Source organism: Rhipicephalus microplus, chromosome X (assembly GCF_043290135.1).
Source record: "Rhipicephalus microplus isolate Deutch F79 chromosome X, USDA_Rmic, whole genome shotgun sequence".
Lineage (NCBI taxonomy): Eukaryota > Metazoa > Arthropoda > Arachnida > Ixodida > Ixodidae > Rhipicephalus > Rhipicephalus microplus.
In genome coordinates this window covers 292,715,776-292,737,771 of record NC_134710.1, presented here as the reverse complement: position 1 = coordinate 292,737,771, position 21,996 = coordinate 292,715,776, and the positions used below count along the sequence as shown (strand labels likewise).

At 44.4% G+C, this 21,996-nt stretch overlaps 1 protein-coding gene across 2 annotated transcripts in view; it reads left to right on the top strand.

Annotated features, from left to right (window-relative positions):
- The first annotated feature begins 14,443 nt into the window (after positions 1–14,443).
- raw (NDT-like domain-containing protein raw) overlaps positions 14,444–21,996 on the top strand; it is a 168,436-nt gene continuing 160,883 nt past the window's right edge. The window contains exon 1 of one of the 2 annotated variants that reach the window (XM_075879335.1): positions 14,444–14,465. The gene's annotated coding sequence lies outside the window, so the exon portion shown is untranslated. The remainder of the gene's footprint in view (positions 14,466–21,996) is intronic. The other variant, XM_075879337.1, reaches the window with a different exon arrangement.

The following is a 21,996-nucleotide window of genomic DNA, read 5'->3' as shown; positions in this document are numbered from 1 at the left end:
ATATTCGACTGGGATGAGGAGAAAGAAAAGGCTTTCCGCGTTTTGAAAGCGGCCTTGTCGAGCCAACCTTTGCTTAGTTCACCGGACTACTCGAGGCCTTTCATAGTCCAATGCGACGCTAGTGATAGAGGCATGGGGGCAGTTCTTAGTCAAAGGGATGAGGGGGATCAAGAGCATCCCGTCCTATATGTTAGCCGGAAACTCACCCTTCGCGAGCAGGTTTACAGCGCTAGCGAAAAGGAATGTGCGTGCTTGGTTTGGGCAGTCCAGAAACTGGCTTGTTATATTGCCGGAAGCAAGTTCATTGTGGAAGTGGACCACTGTCCTCTCACCTGGCTACAGACCATGTCTTCTAAGAACGGCCGCCTGCTGCGTTGGAGCCTCGTTTTGCAACAATATACGTTTGAAATACGCTACAAAAAGGGTGTACTCCATGGCAACGCTGATGGCTTAAGTCGATGCCCCTGACGCGAGAGGATGTCTCGAGAACTCTGGCATTTTTTTTTCCTGACCTAGACAAGAGCTAGTGATTGTTTTTTTACTCTTTTAGGTGTACTTGTTTGAAAACGTTGAAGACACGGCTATCCAGGGTTTCGGGTTCGGTGTGCTTCCAGTGTTGTTGTTTTGTGTCACCTTAAAGTGTGAGTAACATTTTGAATAAATTGTGTATTTCCTTTAATATCAGTTAAAGGGGAAAATTGCCTGGTGGAGTTTGGCGGAATTGTCCGGCGCTCACCGGCTGAGTAGTTATGTTTTCATGTGCGTATGTGATGTCTGTTGAGCCCTCAATGAAGCAGGTGTTGCCCTCTACTTCATCAAAGACGGTCGTCACCAAACCGACTGCCGGCGATGTTCTCTCCGGACAGTGGCTGCAAACCTCAGCCCATCGAGATCTTCACCCCCCCGCGCGAGAGACTGTTACGACCGGCCCTGGGGAGCCAAGCAGGAAGAGGTTGGGGGAGAACCAGTTCTTGACCTGGCGGTGTCGTCCACCCCCACCTCCCCATTCGGGTTCCTCCTCGCCGGGAGAGCTCCGGGGTCTGCTGTGCGTTCGTGACCATGTTTGGTAACATTTTAGGGCGCCGTGACCATATATGGACCTCGTGTTGGGATGTGCCACTCCATGTGTTGTGAGGTGTGTTTCCCCCTCTCTCGTGGCCGAGGGGCCGGAGACACCGTATTGGCTGACGATGCGGACGGGGCGCCCAGTGTCAACGGCGCGGCGCTATAAAATGCCGAAGACGTTTTGTATCACTCGCACTTTTCTCTCTTTGGGTCAGTTGACCACTTCTCCACATGTAAATAAATCTCTGTTGTTCGTTCGGGCGCTTCTTCTCACTGAATTGTTGGACGATGGATCCTGCGACGGGGCCAGCTACCGAAAACGAGACCGGCAGGACCCGGAGTCCCAACACCGTGGTCCTCGACTTTGACCTCACTCATACGATATTGGTTTTTGCGTCACTCGTGAGATATTGGTTTTTGGAGTACACAAAACTTCACATTTTAGTTTTCACAGCACCGCTCCAATTTAGGTCTGGCAGTTGTAGTCGCTACTAAAGCGTTGCGGTTTGTTACTGGAAAAAGAAAAACCGTTAGGTTCAGCTAGCCTGAAGCCTCACTTGGCTGCAGCAGTTTATCATGGTTAGTGAATTTAGTATTTCTCCAACGTGACCACTATATGTAAAAATACAATACCTACTTTTTTTTACCGTTTACAGCAGTATTAAAGACAAACACTGTAAACAAGCAGTTCTCAGGAAGTGTATGAATGGCCGCCCGTTCATGTTGATTCGACGATAATGTACGTTCTACATGGGTACCTTGAATTAATCAGAGAGAAATGCTGCTGCTGAACCGATTAGCGGCTGTCTATTTTCGGGGCCACTCCCGTGTATTTTCGTGGACCAAATAACCTGCGCTCTCGCTAAGAACCTTGAACTTCGAATATGGGCGGGTGCTCCTAACGAGTTATTCACCCCGTTTACAAGTTTTCATTGATATCAGCTGATCTGAATTCCTTTTCACATCCACTCCCCGCCTCGCACATCCTAGGGCTTTTTTTTTTTTCATTTGGACTATATACAATTACAGCGCGCCCATCTATAGCTGCTGCATACCATGTTCAAGTTTATTTTTTCTTTCTAGTTTGACGGGCTGTCCTTTTGTTTAAGATACCACTGGTGGGAACAATCTGAAACAAAGGGCGCTTAATATAGCAACCATTCATTATGAACTATAGTTCCGCAACTTTTTATCATGCGCGTGTGTGCGCGCACGTCTATCTGTCTGCTTGCCTGTCTATCTCTCTGAATTATTCGATGACTTTTGTTTATTTGTATTTTTAGGTGTTAAAAATATTTTGCGAAGAAAGCTCTGCAATTATCGGAATCTAAAAGCGGCTTAGTCTGGAAAGTTTTTTTTCCCAAACGGTGTGCGTCATAAGCGTGTGATCGCATTGTATCGTTAGCATTAAAAAAACAAAAACAGGGTTGATCCCTCTGTCAAGGAAATCGGTAAAACACGAAAGTAAAATATGTGCTTACATAAGTAGTTCAATGTACATTGATATAAGATAGCTCACACATTGTCCGTTGTTTGACAGCTTCAGCATCGCTTAACGTAGGGGGCATGCAAGCTGACGCTTCGTCATACATCTACTCGCCCACCGCTAATGATTAAGCAAACCTTTGAGGTCATATGCTTGTAGTAGCTGTAGTAGTTAACGGTGGGCGCGGAACCAGAGAAAATGATATGACAGCCAGAAGAGTGTGACCGATTGGACGCCGAACTTGTGCTAAGGTGCCTACTAGCCGCATGTTGGAGTTACTGAGAACCACTGCCCGACGAGAGGGAAACGCAACGCGCGTCATGTGTTCCCTTTGGCCGGCCATGATAATTCGCTGGCTAACGCGTAGCTACATCTATGGGCAAAAAGGGCGTGTCCTAGAGGTTTCAGAGCTATGCTTTGTATGGATGGATGCTATGGGCGACGCCGACGCTCGTGGTAACGGCGCCACTTGGGGATGTGTTAAGGCGTTGACAAAATTGCACTTCTGCTGTTGGAAGTGCGACGAATGAGGCGGACGCTTACAAACGGTGCTTTGCATGTACTAATCGCAGGTGCCACGGTCATGATGCATTACTGCACTTTACAAGAACGCTGTGAGAAGACAATGGTAGGTATAAATGGCGTATTTTCCAATAAGTGCTAATATGTGACCGTGGTGCGGTGGATAGCGTGCATGGCATATATTGACGTGGACCCAAGGGTCATGGGTTATACCCACCTTAACGGTGCTTTTGTTTCCGATCGTGCGTATATTTTCGACGTCATTTCCGTGACAGAAATACGTCACTGAAACCTTTGTGAACCCCGACATAAAACACTTGGGTGTTAAAATCAAAGCAGAAGAAAAAAAGTTGACCACTTAACTGCGTGCTCCGCTACAAATGTCGCCGAAAACAAGTAGTCTTCTACCGGCCTTCTCTCGTGCATAGCGTCGCATTTTCAGCGCAGCTTAAAAAACACTAGAGTCTTTAGAATTACCTATCTGTATGTATTTTCTAGTAAAGAAACACACCACCTAATACTTACGTACTGATGTTGCACCTCAGAAATGTGCAATATTTGCTTTTTGGTCGACTATGTTCACAAGTGTGAACGCTGCCACCAGTCAAGATTGCTGGGCATTCAGCAAGTGTCTAAACTTTGGCCAGGTGGCTTAATCGTGTGACAGACAGACAGACATACCAAACTTCCGGCGTCAAGGTATACCAAGAAAGACTCGTCTTTAAAACATATCACAAAATCCTAAGGAAGTATTCACGAGAACATTTTTGCACAGTGCAATCACCGTGCACACAACGGCTTGGCCGTCAGTATTATCTTATGTCTATAGTTTGGCATAGGACAAGTGGGTAATACGGGTGATCATGCATGGTGGCGCTGTGCAGTTGAGGAGCATAGACATCAAACGCGAACGACATGCGTTAATTTGACTGTAGTAAATGTAACGGCGCCATCATTCATACATTTATTGCCTCAAAGTAGACTTAATTACTCGAGAAATTTTGCAGACCAAGAGATAAACTGCAACGCTCTGGATATCTCAAGACGACGTCGTGACCACTCACCAACCTGAACAATTACAAAGGACCGCCATATAGGCCATTCTTTCCATCCATGCTGTGAAATGCATAGATGTTTATTCTCAGATATAGTGAAGCGGTATGTGCGCTAACTCTAACTTAAAGCAGACTAAAAGGGGTCCTGAACTACTCTTCTTGCTTGGTGAAAAAACACGTACACGCGTTCAGCCGAATATGCAGTGGAAAGCAGACGCTTATGTCAACGCCTCAACTAAATCTTGCAGTCTTGCACGGCAAGGAGAATTGCCATTTTCTCAGGCGCCCTCTTTTTGTACAAAGGCCCGTTCTCATTTTCTTCGGAGCTACGGGTGGCTGCTCTATGACGTCACATAGCAGACTGCTGCTTTTTGCATACAGGTTAACTAAACTAAGAGCGGAATCTAGATCAGGTGAGTTGCTTGCTACGAGCCGGCGCCATGCGCAAGGGTCGCCCTCCATAGTGTGCACAGTAATAACACTGCCGCGCACAGTGGAATTACATGTGGAGAAAGCAGTCGTGTTTTATAGCATTCACTCACGGTCATAACACGTGCTGACGCAGCTTCTTATCCCTTTTGTCACCCCTCCTCTGCAATTTCCAGCACGTTAATCAGGATGAAAGGAAAAGTGTCAGTAACTCGATCTGCTCGCTATGAACGGATACGAAAAAATTTTGCGGCGATCATTTCTCAGGTAATCAACTCAGGTAGCGAGGCTCTACGATGATTACATGGAAAATGGGCTCCGGGCACCTTTAAGTGCACGCGACGTAGACGTGCAAAAAATTGTACCTCCAAGATAATCTATTTAGGTGTTGTATCACATCTCACAACGTGTCATGAACCGTGCATTCGTGTGCATTATGTTGTGTATACACATTCACGGCTCAACACAATGGGGGGCGCTTCCTTTGTGTGCTGATGTGTGCCGCTCTAGTTATCTTAGCTGGCACGCTCAAGACAACGGGATGGCCGTTATGCGGGATACTATAGATGCTTTGTTTTCCATCACACCCTGATCTAACTTTTATCTCTATCTCCCCTTCTCATGTTATTTTTCTTATTGCCACGCGTTCAACGTGGCGTATGCAACTGCTCCTTGGTGTTTCATTTTCAGAGTGTTATGACCCAGAATCGATCTCTCATTCAGTCCACTTCACGTTGACCATCCTAATGAAAGTGTTGGGCCTAACCGCTTGGCTGTTGCCCAAGTTTTTCTGCATTGAAGCAGCTATCACTACATAAACGCGCTGCAGAAGCCCTCTTGCTTGAAATCACTTTTCAGAGGGCCGCAAGGAGAGCACTCATCGAACATATTTCGCACAATTAGCACCGAATTGAAGTCAAGATGTCTCCCTGTTCGCGAAGGACAATCACGGCTCTTATGCAGTCCCCTTTGCTTGTCAAGGGAAATCACACGCGCTTACATTTACGTAAATTGTAATTGATATATAAATTTTGCTCTCTGTCAAATGAAGTGATGTCAGTTGGGTTCCTCACATGAAAAGTAAAACGTAAAAGCAACTGCTGCTTTTAACACACTTACGTTCATTGAGGATCATGAGTTAATCTTTATATTACAAAAAACTTAGCTCGTCAAGTGTACAACCCTTCATAGACACGACAAGAAACATGACTACTGTCATTAAAACTTCATGAATATATTGAATCTACTATCGGCTCACTACCTAAAAAATTATAATGAGGTAGAGAGCGTTTGGCAGGTATTCTCAGATACTGAATGGTAGTTTACTATGTATACGCTCAAGAGAAAAAGTATAAAACTTCATCTTACCGGGGAGAAAAAACCTGTAAGCTTACAAAAAAATTTCAACTTGAGAATGGTGCACCGAGCCATGAGAAGGAAAATCATGAGTGTGATATTAAGAGAAGAAGGCGGAGTATGTCAGGAAAAAAGCGCGTATTAATGACATCTTAGCCGTAATCAAGAAAAAGAAATGGGCATTGCCTGGGCATCTACACGTAGGCAAGTGAACTGCTGATCGCTGAGAGTGACTCACTGTATTCGAAGACAATTCAAACGCGCGAGAGGGGAGACGGAAAGTAAGGTGCACAGACGACATTGGGTATCTGTATTTATGGACATGCTTGAAGGACGCACAAACAATAAACTAAAGCACTCTCGTAATTGAGGTTAGTTGTAGCATGCTATTAGTATGCTATCCCAACTATACCTTGGGAAACCGAATTCCATAGATTAAGAAGCCTGAGACAAGACGCGGCAGCAGCAAGCACGGGACAAGGTAGTTTGGAGAAACATGATAGAGACCTTTTCCCTGCAGTGGGCGCCGCCACGTTGATGAGAAATCTATCGAGGCATCTGGGATGGCCAAAATTGACAATACGCTCAGTTGACAGACGTTGCTGTGGCGTATTTATTCGTCAGTACAGCTAAGCAGAACAGGCGTGTCGAGCTTGTGAAAACAGTGCAATGGTTTAACGCAAACTCCTTACTTGTTGACGTTCTTGCAGTCTTTGAATTACAGATTGCGTAATGGTGACACGTTCTGAAAGCTGAGTTAGACTTGCCGTTGATTTTTTTTTTTTGTGCAGTTCCTGGTTATCAGCATTCTTTTTTGAAAAACTTTAGACCTTAAAAGAAAATCCTTTGAAAAATTTGTTGACTTCATACTGCGCTCATAAACTAAACCCGTTTTGGCCAAATTCCTGTATCACTCGTCTAATTAAAAAATTAATGTTTTTCAAATGCATTTAAATATATATAGCAATTTGAGATAAACCTAGTCCCAAGATATCCTTTAGCCACGTCTTCATTTTGTTCTTTGATAGCTAAGGCCGAACCAGGGTTGTCAAGGGGTGGAATTGAAAAGGCGCCAGAACTCAAACCGAATGAAGCCAAAGTAGCCATGTCGTTTAATATTATCGCCAAATTTTAGTCAAATATAACATCAGTGGTATTAAGAACAGAGTCTTTACTACTGATGAATAAATCAAACGACTTTAAGTAAGTAAAACCAGAAATTTAAGAAGCCAGTAAATATCCATGGCGCCAATTGGAAGTTTTCGTCACCGAACCAGTTTAAAAAGTAGCCAATTTGACGCAAAGTAGCCACCAACGGCAACTATGGCCCGAAACATTACACCATACTTTGATTTTCTTTTGTTGTCGTTTTCCTGCGATACAGTGATCAAACTTGAAAGCGCCCCTTGAAAGATTCACACACACACACACACACACACACACACACACACACACACACACACACACACACACACACGCACGCACGCACGCACGCACACACACACACACACACACACAAACAAACAAACAAACAATCTCCCTTTTCGAACGTGTTTCTGGGCAGGTTTCGACGAAGCTATAGTGTGCCCCTCTAGGTCAACCACCCTCCCACTTTCCTTCTCTCTGTATCAATTTGGTACTGCCTCGTTATTTAGCTGCAATTATCCTACTGACCGTTTAGAGCTATTTCAGAACACGTGACCAAGGACAAATGGGCATCGCAGTGCTCTATCAGGACCAGCAACGCGCACAAAGAGAATTTCATGTTCGCGTGTGGAGGAGATGTCAAAGCTCAATACATTTCTCTAGGTTCACGAAAGCGACGCAACTTGGCCGCCACTCTACAGAAAAGAAAAAGCGATGATCCTCAAGGCTTCTCAAACACGAAATAAAAGCGCTGCCTGCATTTCAAAGCGCAAAGATACGTAAAAAGCGACTGCTATCAAAGCTTTCGAAAAAATGGGCCAATATTGCGTGGTCAGCGTTTTGAAGTCTGCGGCTGCCAAGATAACGCTGATAACACTTTGTGCGTTTTTAGTTCTGATTTCATGTATATACGGAGATACTGCGCGGCACTTTGAGAAGGTATCTGAAATGGGGTTCACGCACTAACACACTCACTCACTCAATTTCGCCTTCCATGCACAGTTGACATGACCCGGCGCGGAGGTGTAGTGGCTGCACTCGGCTGCTGACCCGCACGTCGTGGGATCAAATTCCAGCTGCGGTGGCCGCATTTTCGATGGAGGCAAAAACGCCTAAGGCCCCTGTGCTTAGATTTAGGTGCACGGTAAAGAACACCAGATAATCGAAATTTCCGGAGCCCTCCGGCGATTCTCATAATCACATAAATGATGGTTTTAGGACGTTAAATGCCAATTATTATTATTATTATTATTATTATTATTATTATTATTATTATTATTATTATTATTATTATTATTATTATTATTATTATTATTATTATACTTTGCGTGCAAACAACTGTCCTTACGTCTCTACACATACATTCTCGTGCCACACCTCTCTTCTCTACCCTCTCTCTTTTCCCGTAGAGATCGACGCACAAGTTGAATAATGAAAACGCCCAAAGTTCTTTTCAATAATACAGGCTGTACTGTGATATTATTCCAGGTTTTGACAAAGTCACTCTCTTGGCACCTTTTTTTTTTAAAGACGACTGACAAGATTACACTCCTTTGTTACGGGCGTTCCTGACTGCGCTGTCAGGAACGCCGGACCTGTGCGTGTTTATTGTCTTTCAGGAGCGACGTCACATCTCCTTAGAAGCGAGCACCAGCGCCAGTTGCGTTCGCCTCGGCTGCATGCGCGGAAGAGCTTGCGGCGGAAGTATCCGAAGCGACGGACCGCTTGCGTTTGTTATACGCTGGTGATGCGTCGAGCCTGCTCTGTTTATTTGACATAGCCTGATCCGTACAAGCTGCTGCCGTATACTGACTCTGCAGAACAAAGGATCGCGGCAATGGGCTGCAATAAACCACGCACCGCCGGACAAGGAGTGCGTCAGCCGCAACCGGAGGCCCACACACCAGTTTCGAATTTCGCCAGAAAAAAGGCACGAAACAGCTCTGCTAAGTCACTGCTTCAGTGACTGCGATGAGGGCGGCGAGGTTTTTCCTTGCCAGAACCGACCCTTCCATCTGCGAACCTGCGAGCTCTCAATTATATAGATACATCTGGTACGAGGATGACGGCAACCCATTACTGTCAGCAGGGCTAGGCAGTATCGCGATAATATTTCAGAAATACTTTTGAGTATCTCTATTGCTGTATCGAGATACTTTTCAGAAATGTATTTGTATCGTAGTGAAATACTTTTACGATGTATCGCCCGTAGCGCGATACTATTCAGGACGCGGGTATCTCGTTACTTTCTTTTTTCGAAAATGAGCTGAAACGTGTTTACAATAGAAAAAAAAATTTCTGCTGTGACCATCGCAGTCAGCGGCGAGATATGCACCTACCGTTTCTACTACGTATCTGCTGAGAGCGAAACTGACTCGTGCCTTCTTGAAAGCGAGCTAGTCTCTTTGCTATCCGCATCCCATTGTGCACTTTCTGGTAAAGCTGGAATGTATTTGAATGATTGCCTGCTTGAGCTTGCCAAGAGTGTTATACTGCCATTTTCAATTCCAGCAGTAATATTTTCATTCTAAGGAAACTTGTATATTAGACAATGGGTGTCAACCAACAACGTCTTTTTTTAATGTGTTTCTTCATGCTAACTAAACGAGCAGTATTTTTATCTTGTTTTTTTTTCTCTTTTTTTTTTTGCGGCGCTCATTTAAAAAACCGGAGCTTATCGCGGAAACCACAAACCACCCCAAGAATTTGGTGTGTGTAGCCGTGTGCTGTCAACGATACTTTTTTCTCCAAAGTACTTCTGGAAGACGTTAGCGTGGCCACACGGCGATTGGAAGGAGGTCTTTTTGCGTTTACTTTCTCATTTCTTGTTTTGTTCGTTCTTCTTTTTCCTTTTCTTGTGTTCCTAGGAAACGCTAAACCTTCAACTGTAAGTAAGCGGTCATCTTTATTACTTATGTGTTCCTCTCATGCTTCGCGCTAGAGCACTTTAGCAAAACTGGAAACCAACTAGTCTGAACCACTAGTCTACTAAGTATAGAAGGTTGTCGAAGTGAGCGCCGCCATTACAGATGCAGCAAGGAATTCAGGAGCCTTACTTTCTTTTTTTCAGCCAGAGACATGCTGACCGCGATGTTCGTGCAGTGTTGGCCGTAACGCGTGACAAGTAATGGCGTTAGCGGTAGCACATTGCTTTTTTTAGGTGGCTTAGTGACGTACTCATTACAATTTCGGAACTGTAACGGGTAACGTACTTACGTTAAGGTGGCGGTCCCACTCTGGAGGCACCCCATCCGCATATTAGTCATTGTTACGCGCTACGCTTACCTGCGCTCACCCTATCGATGTGAATTGTAGTGCATTAGAAAGCTTACGCTCTCCACTTTCTAATGACAGCTAGTATTGTCACCTAGTCTTAAACGGTATTGCATAGCAATAAAAACAGTGCTACCAAAAACCATTAATTTCGCTACAAGCCATCGCTGTACTGGCCTTGCGGCAAAACTGTTCAACATAACCAAGTAAAATTTGCTGAGCTTTCTAATGAAGCACGATGCTAGGTTTCCATGAAGAGATATAGCCAGTAAAGCAATTATTAAGTGCTGCAGGCTCCAATGAAAATGGTAAAAACGATGTAAGTTTAGGAGTGAATAACTTTTTGTATGTTTTCGGTAGAACAACAATATTGAATGAGTTTCTAGACTACAATGCACCTAATGTTCGCTGGAAGTTGTTTTGTGTTATGATGAATAGTTCATTAATTATTGCTACTTGAATGCAGCAATCTACGGCTCCACATGTTCAGGCATTACTCTTGCTCTCATACAGCATGGTTTTTTTTAAATTGCAACTGCTACCTAAATATGTCGTTATTAAAAATTATGTGCAGTTTAAAGGAGCACTGACATCAAATTTACTCATGCCAAGATTTTTGTGCCAATGAGTAGCTATCCACCCCCTAGTAGCGATTCGCGACCTAAAACGCATCTGAGGTAGGAATGAATATCTGTAATATTGATTAATATATCCGCTATCGAACGCGGTTCAAAATGGGTCGAAAGCCCGTCAAACTGTAGTGCTGTAAGTGCTACCTCGCGGCCACGTCAAAGCCGCTGCACAGCTGATGCTGCTTTCACAAAAAATGGTGACGTCACGCACACTGGCATTTCGTCTGCTGTGTCAGTCGAGCTGTGTCTCTGATGATGTAGGCTAAAGCCCCTCGATGCGTTTTCCGCCGGCTAGGTTAAGTAGTGCCAACTCGTTCTTCCCCTCTCCCTTTAGCCCCGGCCTCGAGAAGGGGCCTCGTACTGCCAGTGAAGCTCAACTCGTTCGCCAACACAGAATTTACCCTGTAGCAGCTCGGTGCAAAGTGAAGCGAGCAAATGCGGCTATTCTTCTTAGGCGTCCGGTCCATCTGTCCATCGGTGCGTACGAAGTCTACCCACTGGCTGCGCTGAGATTCGTGACTTGGAAAGGCGTGAAATGCCAAGCAATTTCCGCTTTTTCCGCGCCTCGACGTGCAGGTTCCCACTGCGCAGCGGTTCCCCGACATTCTGGCCCGCGTTGTCACTCTGAATGATCGTACTCCCGCTGCGGAGCCCATTTCAAATCAGTCGATGCTACAAGATGAATCGCACGCACGCTTCAAGACAGCAAGAAAAGCCATTAGTGAGGGCATGGCCGGGAGTCGTATCCAAACACACTCAGGTCGTCCGCGTCATTGTTGTTAGCGTATCGTCACTCAGGATGGTATTTGTGGAATGTACCACACCGTCCATGTCGCAGGGCAGTCTATTTTTCGTTTTTTTCTCCTTAGCTTTTCTACGCTGTTTGACATCGAAATAAAACAACTTCCACGCATTGAATGCTATTCAAGTTTGGCTAAGAAGATCTATGCATACCAAGCGATCGAATGATCGGCACATCTAGATCTTGAAATTTGATATCAGTGTTACTTTAAGCCAACTTGGAAACGCCTTATTGGAACTCAGAGTGCGGTGATAAAATAGGTAGTAAATTTATTTGGAAGTTTCAATGCGCTGCGCATTTTAAATATTATTAGTATGACTATCCCCGACATATAGAGAAGTATTTCAGTATCTGTATCGCTTTGTCTGTATTTCGAAATACTTTTTTCGTCTTTTTGCAAAAGTATCTCTGAAATATACCGTTACGTCAATTACAAATGTATCGGAGTATCTGCATTTTAGGCTTCCAAACCGTGTATTTCCTTATCTGATTCCTAAATGCTTTTTCGGGTATATCTGTTTGGCCTGACTATCAGTATAGTTGAAACATTCGTGCAACCAGTCTCAGAAATTGAACATCTGGCTAAATAGGAGCGGAAAAGTAACAATTCTACACTCGTTTAGCATGTCTTCTGAATTCATCCGAAGAATACAAGTACACGTCACACGCTTTTGTAACCAGCGAAAACCGAAACATGAAGAAAAGCTTTAAAATAATTAAGCGCTCTGTTTTCTACCTAAACGTTTGTGTAGCTTTGTGGGAACATTCTATAAAGAGGAAAGGGAGAACTTATAGTGTAGATTTTCGGCTTTTCGGTTTCTCGATTACGCACTCAAGACATAGTGCAATGGATTTTTTTTTTTTGCATGCTGCCGCTATCTTAATCCGGCTGGGTGTCGAACCGTTGCTTCGTACAGGTCCCATAATTTTGTCACTGCGTCAGGTGAAAGCTTCGTTTTACCTTTGTACAGCTATACATTTACGCGCGTTCAATGCAAGCTTTATGCGCTTCGCAGTACAAAAGCAGCACTATTAGGAGTACGTATACCCTGTGTGGTGCGGATATAGTCAATGATGCCTGCGAAACGTTGTTGCTTGCTTTTGTGGTACTTGTATTTACGGTGCGCTTTTACGGCTCCTCTGTCTCCTGTGCATCATGTTTGCTAAAGGTTATTAAAAAATGCACATCCGTGTAAACTCATATTTATCTGAGGGACACGACTTAGATCCCCGCTCACCCCCCCCCCCTTTATTCGTGATGTATTAAACAAAAGAATAAAAAAACATATTTCTATTTGCGTGCTGCAGTGTCGTACTCGTACTCCTATTTGAAAGGTATATCTGTGACTTCAGCAGAATGAAAAGGTGGTGGCTCTCGGTCGTTCACTTATGTACAGCGAAATTTCATTAATATATGAGGTGGTGTTTGGTAGTTCACGTGTATACAGAGATATCTCATTAATATATAAAATGGTGTTACCGCAACATTTATTCTACTATACCAGCAGTAATGTGCCTTATGGGACGCGTAATAATTTAGAAGCGTGGCGGTTTGGGCTATAGTTGGTATGACATGGCGATTGTTACAGCGCGAGAACAGTTTTGTCGTCACTCTGTTCTCGCCTAATAATGGTGCCAATAACTTATAGAATAGCTTGGATGTTTCGCAAGATATCAAGTGCTATGGACCAGTGTAATGTTGCGCTATTTCACCTTAATGGGACCGAACTGGCACTTAATAAACAGCGTTGTTTGCGATAACAGGCAAAAATGCTTCATAGCTTGACAGGGACTCGATATAAATCAAAAGTTTAAAAGTATTATAAGGACTTGCTAAGCAGAGCAGAATTTTCGAAAGGAGTTTTCTGCTAATTTGGCATCTAAATGCTCAAATGTAGTTGTTTGCAGCTTCCGAAATGCCAGCAAATGAGTGAAATGATATTTAATCGTTCAATATATATATATATATATATATATATATAATATATATATATATATATATATATATATATATATATATATATATATATATATATATATATATATATATATATATATATATATATATATATATATATATATATATATATATAAGCTGAAACTACTTTAGGGCACATAATAAAGTGTAACCATACAATTAATGTCATGTCATAACCTGAGCAACGCATGCTAATTGAGTAGATTTTCAATCCGTGAAAAGGAAAATCCGATAAATGACGCTTTCGTTCCACATGCCGATGCTCAAGTTCCTGAAACTGGTGATACAATATTTGTTCAGGCTTTACGTCCAAAACTATACGACATAATTTATCATGAGCGCAGTAGTGGAGAACTCCGGAAATTTTCACCATCTGACGTCCGGCATTTATTTTCTATCTAAACGCTGCTGCCACTGCAGGAATTCGATCCCGTGACCTTCGACGTCAGTAGCCGTTTATACCGTAACCGCTGGACCACCGTGCGGGTGGTGTAACTGCTCTTTTGTCGTAAATATTCGTCATTCGTTCCTTCATAACACGGTCGATGTTCGGCCTGGCAGGCATGGTCTTACAAACCACTGCGTCATGTACACACTGATTCGATAGTTAAACCATGAGCCCTTGTATTGTGATGCAAATGAACGAGCGAAATCTTCCCCTGTCTTTGCAGATGACAAGTGATGACTGCACGCCGGACGGACAATTCTGCTGGCGAAAAAGGTGAGTCGTGCGACCTTTAGTTATTGCCGAACTCATTATTTTCTACCCGCGGTCGACACTGCCCACGTGGTGCCAGCAATGAGGGATAAGTGTTACGAGCCAATGGCCACGGCACCACTTTGGAGCGCCAGCTTGCACGCTCGTATAAATGTGCTTTCGCGCGTTTTCTACGCTCTCGGTAAGAAGCTGACGAGGCGGCGAAACAAACGGGAGCGCATAAAACAAGAAACAAAACAGCGCATTGGTGCAGAAAATATCAAACGACCTGCGGCGATAGAGGGTCGATAGCACGCCGTGTCTCTCGAACTGTGTCGCCATGCGAAACATTTGTTTCCCGCGCGCTCGTGGAGAGCGTGCAATAATGGCGCTGCTGCCTGCCGGACAAGAGTCATAGTCTGGGCCGGTGACTTCCACGTGCGACATGATTCAGTTTTGGACCGGCACGTGTGTGTGTGTGCGTGTGTGTGTGTGTGTGTGTGTGCGTGCGTGTGTGTGTGTGTGTGCGTGCGTGTGTGTGTGTGTGCGTGTGTGTGTGTGTGTGTGTGTGTGTGTGTGTGTGTGTGTGTGTGTGTGTGTGTGTGTGTGTGTGTGTGTGTGTGTGTGTGTGTGTGTGTGTGTGTGTGTGTGTGTGTGTGTGTGTGTGTGTGCGCTTATTAGCCGAACACGTGCACTCAAAATGCTCTACCGTACCCTGGGAAACGCTGTTGGGAGCCGGCGCTGCAACCCGAACCTGAGTCAGACGGCGTCGAACCGTCGAATAAGCGCGCGGCCCCTTGATTCACCGCAGCATGAGCTCAGGTTCTCACGTCGACAGAACCGCAGCCATCGCCTGGCATGATCGTGGGAACGTGGAGAGCTGTGTATTGATTTTGTTTTTGTAAGGATCGAAAATTCTGGCTGATGACTGCTGTAAGAGCGTCTAGAAGTCAAGATGGAGGCAATGCAGAAATTAGACGGGTTGTCTGAAAATCGGCGTGCAACTTTCCGAAAGTCACATAGGATCGCTCGCTCGCTTTATTTATTTAGTTATTTAGTTATTTAGTTAGTTAGTTGTTTAGTTAGTTAGTTAGTTAGTTAGTTAGTTAGTTAGTTAGTTAGTTAGTTAGTTAGTTAGTTAGTTAGTTAGTTAGTTAGTTAGTTAGTTAGTTAGTTAGTTAGTTAGTTAGTTAGTTATTAGACACAATAATTTCTCCATAGAATAGAAAAAATCTGTCTCTGAGGGGTTCTCCAGTTTCTTTGCAGTGAACAATCTAGCAATAATCTTTCGCGTTCGCACACCCGACTCTGATTACGATTCAAGGAATCAGCGTCATAACGATTCAATGACGGAGATGAACAATCACAAACGACACTAAACAACTAGTTTATTTGTTTTTTTGTTTTTTTTTTTGCTAGTACAGGCACAATATGTAAGTTCCAAATAACCAGCTCCCCAAGTAGTTTGTTGCCGCTTCCAATATCTGTGGAGACCACCGTGTCAGCCCTGTGTAAGGGACTTCGCTGCCCCGACAGCATCCTTCACCGCAGAGTAAGAACAGAATCGGTCTGCTCTCTTGCACATGTAGGAAAATTCGGGTGTGCAGCTTCTTCGTCACCTTCAGAGTGCCATGTGACTGAATGACACCGTAGACACTTCATCTCCTCCTACAAGTGTTTCTGCACTGGATGGAGCGGGATCCTGGACGGCATGGTGAAAATGGGGTTTCCTCACAAACGCGTCGGTCAGTTACGTTTCCTGGAAGGACAGCGAATAGTTCCTGCCCGCGCACACTTAAGGTCTTACTAGCGGGAATGAAGTGTTTCACATTATCGAGCCACATCTGCGGGTTTCTGGGATGAAAACAAATCAAGTTACACGCCTATCTGATGATAAGAGGAACACTCAGGCGACAACATTAACAGCCAGGCCTGCCAGGCGGACCCTTCCGCATCTTATTCTGCAATAACTGACGCCTAATAAGTTTAGAAAAAACGTCCAAGTCAGCGCTCTTCAAATGAGAGAAAATGATTTGAAATCTAGGTTAACACTCCACCTGTATTGGCATTGTACAGATTTCGCCACAAAATTCAAGAACGACATAAAACTTCTGAGCTACTTATTTCATAGAGATTCTCATCATAAAAACCCCACGCTTGATGACACAGTCACGAGTGTATACAGAAACGCTGCTGCCTGTTTTACTTCACTTGTACCAATAAGAATAATTCTTTGTGTTTTACGTTCCAAATTTGTGATATGATTACGAGGGATGCCGCAGTGCATGGCTTCAGAAATTTTAACCATCTGGCGCTCTTTATGGTGTACCTAATTGATCTATACGTACACAGGCTTCAACCATTTCACCTCCATTGTAATACGGCCGCCACGGCCGGGATATCACACGTGTCACTGCATGTTTAACATTTTTCCCCCTAAATAACGAATTTAACTTTCATTTCCTCTAGGTATATTACACATTTTCCCACCAAGTGAACAGCAACAAAGTTATGAAAGACTGCGTTTTGCCACAGTACACTGATGCAGCTCTCAAATCGGAAAAGAAATATCACTTTTTTTTTACGATTTCACCGCCGTCGGAGGAAAATTGCACCCGTGGGATTCCACTGTCATGTGCCGTGATGTTGAGGATGATCAAGACTGCGTAGTTCGGCGACGCACGCTGGTACATCTCCGCAGTCACGCATCGTAAACGCGCGGCTATCATTTAATTCCCTTTAATGCCATTTTAATCTCCGAGGGCGGCCTAGAGGAGTCGAGCGAAGAATGGGAGCTTTCGCGGTATACACTGTGATCAGGCGATGACAAAATTCTGAAGGCGTAAGGGAGCGAAACGTGGATGCGTGGCTTTCCGAAAGTCGCGCGTGGACCATTTCGGCTGTGGCACCAGAGCCAGGAGTGAGACTGCCACAGCTCGTCGGCAATCATTCGCCCGTCAGCCGAGGGATTAAAAGCTCCTGATAATGGCGTCACTCGCAAGGCTCGATGCCATTACAGCGCATAAGAAGGTCTTATTTTTAAAAGTAAAATTGTCGAGTCTGTGAATTCGCAAACCTGTAGTACCTGCAATGACACGCTCAAATGGCGCGGATTACCTCATATAGCTGCCACTTATGAGACAGAAGCAAGGAGATGAGCCAGCAGCGTATGCTATAAAAGGAACGGATTTCGTCTCAAGTAACCGTTGATTGTCGCATACGAATTCGTAGCGTTAGTCACCATGCTGCAGGTCACATGCTTCTAAATATCGCCATGGGAATATAAAGAAGGGAAAACTAAAACGCGTAGCACGCGGTGACGAAACTGCTTTTAATCGCTGCGTTGTGGGTAATTAAGCAATACGCGGTGACCGAGTCCGGAGTCATTCGCACTTGGATGCTTGCACGTATGAATCACACAGTGATGTTTTGTTTTCCTCGATACGAGCTGTTTCATCGAAAGCGACGGACACGGATTCTCGCCGAAGTTGTCACGCACAGAAATGACACCAACGCACACGTTGGAGCCGTGGGGGGGGGGGGGGGGCGACTGCAGTCCAGCTGTGACCTTGCCAAACAGCGAGCGCTGATCGATCAGGTGGAATGGGTGGGTGGAGACCAGTGAGGCTCACGACTAAAGCTCTTCCCAAATAACTTACGTTTCATGAAAGTTTTTTTTCTTCTGTTTTGTCTTCCAAGTCACCCCGATCAAAACTTGAAATGATAACTACACTGTTCGTTAGGGTTTTACGTCATAAAACCACGATATGATTATGAGGAACTCCGGAAACTTTGAGATTCTGTAATTTTTTTATGGTGTACCTAAATTCAAGCGGATGGGCCTCGAGAATTTCGCTAAACGCGGCCGCCATGGCCGGGGTTTCGATCCCACGACCTTTGAGCCAACAGTCGAACGTCACAACCCCTGTACCACAATGATGGCGGACACTTGAAAAAAAGAAACATTAGGGTTGTTTTACGCAATTGTTTTCCGAATCAGTTTGACTTGAAGATGCAGAAAGATTAATTGACAACCACCCGTTTGTAGCGCGAAGCCAAAAGGAAATCCATATTGATTTCGCAGAAAGAGGACTTAACCCGAGACCACCACCTTTCCGGGGTGGTCGCTCTAACACAAAACGGTGGTGGAGCATTCTAATGTTTCCATCTAATGTAGGCGCGCACGTTTAAAGAGAGAGGTAGACAAGGAGTAACAGTAGATGCTGCGCACTTCAAGAGCAGGCCGATATGAATCGAAACATATGCACTACTAGGGCATATAGCTGTCGAAACGGTTATATCAGTGATGAACTACATCCTTTCCTTAAGCGAATTACTTGAACTTTGAAGCCCGGGATGGCGTAAAACATCGACAATTACGAGTGCCTCGTGAGGCATGGCAGTTTTCGTTAATGTTTACATCAGTTGGCAGTATAGCTATAGAGAAACATACGTAAAAAAGCGGACACACTCCCGTAAGGCTCTACGGCCGAGCTACTGCACTGCTTTCAGCGCTATGAGTGGCTGGTCAGACCCTATAATGTCTTCAGCATTATTAAATCACAAAGATTTTGTTTCTGGTGTTGGGATTCGAACCCGTAAACTCACGCTTCGAAAGCGAGTGTCTAAACCACTAGGCTACACACATACGTCTTCTCCGGGGATACATGTACAGTACATCTAAACCACATGAATGTGTATCTTGTACAAAACAAATGCAGAAAGACAACACTTTCTCGTCAGACTTTACTGGTTTTTGTGGTAGCGCATTAAACGTCATCTGCGGCACACGATGTAGAGCCTATGTGGAGAATAGCGCAAATCAATAATTATTTTTTTCCTTTGAAAAAAACTTTGATGCAGAACTTGAGTCTTCATGGTCCCCCTGAGGCGGCTATTACATGTGCTGATTAACAAGTAAAAGCTAGCATGGGTACGCCATCTAGCGGTTAATCAGGTCCTTCCTTGGTCAACTGTGAGTGGCTCGAGTGGCCCCTCTTAATATATTTTATTTCGCTATGGTATAGCGTCCGAGCAGATAATCTAACGAACGGTAGAAAAAATAAGTGGACTAACGAGAAGTATACATTCAGCTTGATAGCTCAATTTACTTAAGGCAAGAGGAAAGTTTCCAGTGCCTGATGCTCTCGGAGTGCGCATTCTTCACATGACTCGGGCGAGTTTGCGGTCTCTGTGTAAGAAGCGAGCATGGCTTGTGCTTGGCTACCTTCCTATCTTTCACTCAACCTTGTTTCTCTCTCTCTCTCTCTCTCTCTCTCTCTCTCTCTCTCTCTCTCTCTCTCTATCTATCTATCTATCTATCTATCTATCTATCTATCTATCTATCTATCTATCTATCTATCTATCTATCTATCTATCTTGAGCTTGGTGAACCTCGTTGTGTAAATACTAGAAGGACAATGAAGTGTGGGTCGCTGTACATGTGAAATCCATTTTTTTATCCATTTCCCTATAGTGGCCGGAGACGGCGACAATTGCGTGATAAGTGAGAGCATCGTAGCTTTATATTGCCGCAGCAAGGTGCGTATGCACTAAGCTGTTGTGCAGTCTGGTATATAGGCATTCATGCGTTTCGAAAACATCAAAGAAGGAACCCGCAAGGTCACACAAAGCGCTCTTGCCCACGCCAAGGCTCACCATAAAATGTCCTTATCCGACCTTTTTTTTAGAGTACGCTAAATTCGAGTTGTTTCTGAAAAGATACGACTGTGTCATACAGCTAAACCACGGGTGGTATTAAATGAAGGGAATCATTTTTTTCAGAGTCTTTTTCCTGGTTGTGTCAAGAAATGCAGAATATTTGCGTTCGAACGTCCACATGTGAACTGATTTTTCTTATTTGAACTTGTGATACAACACTTGCATGGCATGTCGACCTCTTGGAAGTATCTGAAACTTGCATGTGATGTTAGGCTGTGCTGTATTTTACATCGTGGGTTCTACTGTATTGAATTTTGCACCTTTACTGTTTTTATGGCGAAAGCTGTTATGAAATAACAACAACGGTCGCATGCGCCGTAGTTGCCCACTCCTGCTGCCAGTGTCTGTAACCACTACCGTGCTAAATAGAAAAAACTTAATAAAAAAAAGCACCTAGGAGACAATGGGATTTAATCCGACTTCCCTGCGTGCCGGCCCAGCATTCTACCACAGAGCCACGCCACTGGTTGAAGCTCGGGTGCAAACTTGCCTTAGGCAGCCTTGATTTCGGTACAAAAATATCGCGTTAATATAAACAATAATAACATGTTTTAGAACAGCAAAGGAAAGACCAGGCGTCACACAATGCGAATTGAGTAACGAGCGGGTCATCGAATCCTCAAACCCCATAAAAAAAAAACTTCAGGAATGATTCTTCATCGTCGTCAGCAACAGCATAAAAATATTGCACAAAATTAGTTGCAAGTGTGTAAAAATGACGAAGGATGGCACAGCGAATACTTGGTCAATCCCCCACAGTGGGCATGAGCCACAAGAGAAGGTGAAAAAGAACAATAACAAGAGTTTCTGTTTACTACACAAAAGCTATGATGATTTATGGCGTAGTGGGTACGGCTTGCAGCAGCTACCTGAAGAGTGTTAAAAAAGAAGGCTCTGAAAGGCCGCTGTCCTAGCGAAACTGTGACTGTGCTGCGCGTTCCACGTGGGTCTGGCGGTTTTTTTACTACATATTTTGTCTGCTAAACGCGACGGAGTAGCCAGTGCTACCATAATGGCACGAACTTCTCCAATTTGATCATTTCAATTTAAAAAAGAGGGGGGAAGGGAACCGTCTAAGGAAAAACATGATCGCTTATTGTCAGAAGACTTTTTTACGTCAAAATTTATTGTCCTAAAGGAAAGAAAGAAAGAAAGAAAGAAAGAAAGAAAGAAAGAATAAAAGAAAGAAAGAAAGAACGTGTGCGAAGTCCACGTCATGACATCTCGAGCTGCGAACCTGTGCGGCGCCTGCGCGTAGCGCGGTGCGTATATATAGATAACAACGGGGCAGGAGCTGAGCTGAGCTGATTTCGGTGTTTACACGCAAGGGAGCGCAGTCATGTTATGAGTCTCATAAATGCACCCCCACCCCCCCCCCCCCCCCGCGCTTCGTGAAGGTTTCCGGTCGGAGGTCTCATCGTCCAGGAAGGCGCTTCAAGGTAGCCAAAGTTGAGAATTAAATGCATCAGCCAAAGTTGTCGCGTAAGCTTGTTGTTCCGTGGTGGAGATAAGATGGCACCTAGCTATGAAAGCACGACGAAAAAAAAAATTCTCTCTCTCGAATGCGAGTGGTTGTTTTTCCTGATTCAGCTCGTCCGACTGGAAAGCGGGCCAACTCATAACTTGCCTTGTCTCGAGTGGAAGATACCGTCTGGCTAATCACGACTGCGCGCATGGTCTGAGCATTCCCCTCTTGCAGAAGTCTTAGTCAGATTTCCGGAGGTTTCGGCGCCTGTTGTACGTATAGTATTCTCGCGTAAATTATGTCGGGGTAAAGACCGACACCCGCCGAATAAATTGATCGCTTCTTTTAATCGAAGCGTACGTACATCTA